The sequence below is a fragment of the Mus caroli genome, chromosome 9, assembly GCF_900094665.2.
Source record: "Mus caroli chromosome 9, CAROLI_EIJ_v1.1, whole genome shotgun sequence".
NCBI lineage: Eukaryota > Metazoa > Chordata > Mammalia > Rodentia > Muridae > Mus > Mus caroli.
The window spans coordinates 33,302,656-33,308,655 of record NC_034578.1 but is presented as its reverse complement, the minus strand read 5'-3'; positions in this window follow the sequence as shown (position 1 = coordinate 33,308,655).

Here is a 6,000-nt window from a genome sequence, read left to right as displayed (position 1 = left end):
GGGGGGAGGGAGAGGGAGAGAGGGAGAGGGAGAGAGGGAGAGGGAGAGAGAGAAGGAGAGGGAGAGAGGGAGGGGGAGGGGGAGAGAGAGATTCTGTGTGTGTAATGTGTGTGGTGTGTGTGGTGTATGTGTGAAGTGTGTGTGTCTGGTGTGTGTGTTTCTAGAGATCAGACCTAAGGTCTCTCCATGCTCACTTTTCTTTTTTTCTTTTTCTTTTTCTTTTTCTCTTTTCTTTTTCTTTTTCTTTTTCTCTTTTCTTTTCTTTTCTTTTCTTTTCTTTTCTTTTCTTTTCTTTTCTTTTTTCTTTTTGAGACAAAGGATAAAATCTTCCTGTGTAGTGCAGGGCTTTCTGTGAAGTCACAGTCTCCCCTCACCCCTCACTTCCCAAATACTGATATTCGTAGTCTGCACCATCACACCTGGCTCTAAAATAATTCTTTTTGTTGTTGTTGTTGTTGTTTTGGTTTTTTTTTTTTCGAGACAAGGTTTCTCTGTGTAGCCCTGGCTGTCCTGGAACGCACTTTGTAGACCAGGCTGGCCTTGAACTCAGAAATCCGCCTGCCTCTGCCTCCGGAGTGCTGGGATTAAAGTCATGCACCACCACGCCCAGCCTAAAATAATTCTAATGAAACATTTTACACTCTGAATGCTAGTTCTGTTCATCTACCCTGTGCACTCAGCTGGCAGCCCACCTCAACTGGCAAAGTTTCAAGTATTCAGGTGCTGCATGTGGTTAGGCCTTCCTTATTGGATAGCACAAGTCTGTGTTATCCTTTCTCAAGTTTATGTGGTCACAATCTTAGAAATGGGATACCATTTCTAAGAAATGACTCCATATTAAAATCATCATGACATATTCTTTTTTTTTTTCTCCTTAGAATTGAAATATTTCATCCCGATCTTGCTCTTTCTCCATTCTCTTTCTTTCTCTGTTCTTTCAAACTGCTAGAGCTAGTTCCCACAGTTTGATAGACACTGAAAAATCACTAAAAACCTTTAGAGTTGTGGTTCTCAACCTGTGGGTTTTCACCTCTTTGTCAAACCTCTATCTCCAAAAGGATTTACATTACAACCCATAGCAGTAGCAAAATTACAGTTATGAAGTAGCAGCAAGAATAATTTTATGGTTGGGGGTCACCACAGCATGAACAACTATACTAAAGGGTTGCAGCATCAGGAAGGTTGGGAACCGCTGCCTTAGGGACTCTCATTTGGAGCTGAGGGTTGGGCAAGGAAGCCAGCCCACTTGGGGGGTTGAACGTGGACCTCTGTGTGTAGCTGGGGATTGGGAGATGCTGACAAGTACACAGGAAGAGGAGGGAGCAGTGCTTGCAGATCATACTGCCGATTGCATTTCCAGGGGGCAAATTTTATCCCCCTGCCTCAGAGGTTGGGATAGGCTCTGCAAAGATGCATTCCCAGGGTCAGAAGGAAGAAGATGGGAGGAATGAAAGGGAAGGGAAAGTAAAGGAAGCGTGAGGAATTCAACTGGACCAGGGGCTTGGATTCCAATGAGAATTTGGCAGTCCCACATTTCAGGAGACCTACTATGGCTTGGATTTTGCTCTGTACTGTTTCTTCTCAAAGGACTGAGTCCCATTGTGCTTCATCAGGAAAGATCTTTATCACTTGATCCTGGCCCCTCAAGTCCTACCTGAGTCCAAGGTCAGAAAGGAGGCCATGGCAGCTAGGGTTCCTCTTCTTTCCTTCCTTCCTTCCTTCCTTCCTTCCTTCCTTCCTTCCTTCCTTCCTTCCTTCCTTCCTTCCTTCCCTCCTTCCTCCCTTCCTTTTGCTTCCACTATCTGTGTTACGGCCCTCAGGGCCTTTCACAGCATTCTTAGTATACAGTGTCTCTCTTCCTCAGGCCAATTAAATAAGCGCTCCAATAAAGGCCAAGCAAAGTGCTGTGGCAGCCCAAGGATAGGGCTATTAAACCTAATGGCTGCCACTTATTGAGCAGCCTCCTATGTGCCAGGGACTGTGCTAAGCGCTTTACATTCATTCCACTTAATCCCCAATGGTCCCATGAGTTGGTTTCTATTGCCACCTTCATTTCACACAGGCAGAAACAAAGACTCCGAGAGCATCAGCAACACCCCAGATGGCTGCTTACTTTGTGATTGGCTGGAGGTCTGAGCCAGGTCCTGCTGACCCAAAAGCTGGTACAAGACCCAAGGCCATGTTCGAAAGAGATGATGCTTTGGCTAAGTCTTAAAGACAGACTGTGGTAATGAAATGGAGGAAAAACTGGAGCAAATGCAGGAGAGCAATAGTGTAGTGCCTAGCAGTGCCTGGAATGGCTGTTCCTACCACAGTGGTTCCTAAAACACAGATTCCAGAGCTCTTTCCAGGACTATGTTTCTTGAAGTGGACCTGGAACCCCAAATCAAGACATTCCAGAGGCTTATGCAGGTGATCCACATACTGTGATCCAGTGGATGGTGGAGTGGAGAGGGAGAGAAAATGAATAGAAGATGAGGGAGGTCAGAGAGGAGGGAGGGTAGGGGGAAGAGAGAAATGGAGGAGAAGGGGTAGGAGACAGAAGTGGAGAAAGAAGAAGAGGAGATGGAGAAAAAGAAAGAGGAGGAATTTGAAGTCCACTCTTGGTAACATAACGACAAAGAGCCATCCTTTTATTATATAGCCAAATAAACTTTGTGGGGTTTTGGTGTTGTTTGGTTGTTTTCAAGGCAGGATCTCCTATACTACATGTTGGTCTTAAACTTGCTATGTAGTTAAAGGTGACCTTGAATTTTTGATTCTCTTCCCTCTAAATACAGAGATTATAGGCATGAGCCACAATACCTGGCTTATGTGGTACCAAGAATCAAATACAAGGCCTCCTGCATGCCAGGCAAGTACTTTACCAACTGAGAATTACAGCCCTGACCCTTAGCTCAACAAACTTGTAAGAAAGCCTTTCTCGTGTGCGGTGGTTTGAATAGATATGGCTCCCTTAGACTCGTGCATTTGAATTCTTGGCCATAGGGAGGGACACTCTTAGGAGATGTGGCCTTGTTGGAATAGGTGTGGCCTTGTTGGAGTAAGTGTAGCCTTGTTAGGGGAAGTGGATCACTGTAAAGGTGGGCTTTGAGGTTATATATGCTTAAGATATGCCCTCTGTGACACACACACACAGTCTCCTTCTGCTACCTGTCAGACCAAGATGTAAAACTCTCAATTCTTCTCCAGGATCATGTCTGCCTACAAGCCACAATGCTTCTCACCATGATGATAATAAATTAAACCTCTGAGCTGGAGAGATGGCTCAGCAGTTAAGAGCACTGACTGCTCTTCTGAAGGTCCTGAGTTCAAGTCCCAGCAACCACATGGTGGCTCACAACCACCCATAATGAGATCTGACGCCCTCTCCTGGTAAGTCTGAAGACAGCTACAGTGTACTTAGATATAATAATAAATAAATCTAAAAAAAAAAAAAAAAAAAAACTAAACCTCTGAAAACTGTAAGCCAGCTCCAGTGAAATAGTCTCCTTTATGTGTTGTTGTGGTTATGGTGTGTCATCACATAAAACTCCAAGAAATCATGTATAATTGACATACAGTGATGGTGTATATTTATGAATCACAGTGTGATATTACAATGTTACCACACAATCAGCTCAGTACTTATTTGATATCAACTTTTTTGGCTTCCAGATATAAAAACACTGGTGTATGCCTTTCTGCAGCTAGTTTATTTCACTTAATGTGATGTTCTTCAGGTCCAACCTCAGCTCGGTGAATGATAGCATTTCATTTCTTTTCTTTTGCAGTCAAATAACATCCTGCTGTACATGTGTACATGCAAATAATTTCATTATTTATGAAAAGTTCAACCAACTTTTAGGCTAAGTCTCTTAGGTAGTGGATAATCACTGTGACTTGGAGGAGAAACCAAAATATTACTCAACTTTTGTTTTACAAAGAAATTGACCAAAGGGGTAGGACTTGGAGGCCCTTAGATCATTTAGGAAAAACATGTCCCAGGTGACTGGTGATAAATCCTTCACTTACAACTGGAGCCATGATAGAGGAATAAGTTTCATTCCATTCAGTTCGGTTCCATATGCATTCCTTTAATATGTTTTCTAGACTGGGCACAGTGCCAGGCTTTAGGCATCCTAAGACAAAGTGAGATATTGTCTCCCATTACATTCTATCAAGGTTCATTAAAAACAATTAAGCTGAGAAGGGGAAGAGTTGGTAGGTGTCAGTGTGGTGGACTGACTTCTCTATCCTCCTTGACCCACTTGTTTGTTGAAGCCCCAACTCTCAATGTGACTGTGTTTGAAGATAGGTCCTTTAATAAGGTAATTAAGGTTAAATGAAGTCATAAAGTTGGGGCTGGGATCCAATTGGAATGGGGCCTCTTGGAAGGAAGAGACACTAGCATTGTCTCTTTCTGCCTTATGCACAGGGGAGAGGCCACATGAGGACACAGAGAAGAGGTGGCATCTGAGAGCCAGGAGGTGAAGCCTCACCAGAAAGCAAAGCACCTCTGATCTTGAGCTTTCGGCTTCCCAAACGGTGCAGAAATACGTGTCTATTGTGTTATGGCAGCCTACGCAGATGCATATAGACAGGTCCTAATTTGGGGAGGAGGACTTTTTTTTTCCTAAACAGAATTACTCTGTGTAGCCCTGGCTGTCTTGGAACTCACTCTGTAGACCAGGCTGGCCTCAAACTTAGAGATCTGCTTGCCTCTGCCTCCCAAGTGCTGGGATTAAAGGTGTGTGCCATCACAACCCCCAGGCAGGTCCTAAATTTTAATGCATAGGATGGCACAGGCAGGATTCAGCTGGGCCATTGTCTGAACACATCTGGAGTGTCGAAGAGCTACCTGGTGTGGACGGTTCATCGGAAGGACAGACAAATAAGAACAGGTGGAACAAAAATAATACCCAGGAGAATCTTAAGAACTCCAGCGTGCAGGTGTGTGTGTGTGTGTGTGTGTGTGTGTGTGTGTGTGTGTGTGTGTGTGGTTAGGGACTGCTAGGATCTGCAGGAACCTGCTTGGTTATACCAATACATTGTTAAATCATAGGGCAAGTGTGTGTGAGATGAGAAAAACATTCTTACTTATAGCCTGGAACAAATTCTACAAACTTAAAGTCTAATCTATCTCTTCATGGACAGACCCAGGATTTAGATGTGGAACCCATGAATTTAACATATTGACAAATGGTTATTAATTATTCACTAGCTGGGTCATCAGCTGGAGTCCTGTATGGCTTTTTTTAAACTGCTTTATAAATTAAGTTTGTCTCCCTTTACACGAATTAAGGAGGGAATTGAAGAGGGAGCTGTAATGTGGGTCTCTGACTCCCTGTTTACTTTCACCACTACTTTCTAGAGGTAGACATAAGCCAAATATTCCTTTCCAACCATTATTAAAAAAAAAGGATGGTTACATGTTAGATCGCCTCTTCTTTTTAAAGCTTTGCAAGCTACAAAGCAAGCTGTAGTGACTAAAAGTTAGTGTGCATTTTAAAGTTAGTAAAGGATATTACTGGCTAATGTACTATTAGAAAAGACTCCACAAGTCAATCGTTGATGTCCATGGGTCTGATGTCTTAAAGAACAAGTTGACATCGGAACTGTACTTTAGAAAATGAGGATTGTGGTAAGTATGAGTGGGTAGTATATGGCTTTTGTCTGAATGCTCACTGGCACTTCTCTGGTGAGCTAAGTATTTCCTATCAGCCCATTCTCCATCTGAATCTACTGGCTCTCACAACTCACCAGCAACCTCCAAAGGAGAGCAACCCCTTCTCCAGAGGTCCCTGGCAGAGCCAAAGGGATCTCTCCTGTCCCGGTCTATGCAATGCATTTCCCTCTGCGACTTTATGGCAGGCTGACCTCCAGCCTCTGGGTCAGTGAGTCTGGTGTTTCTGTACTACATAAAAAGGGCAAGTGGATTCATTATTATTATCTTATTATACACTGTGAAATATATACTAGCAATTATGCTGTCAGGAGCCATAGTCTTTGACCACAGAT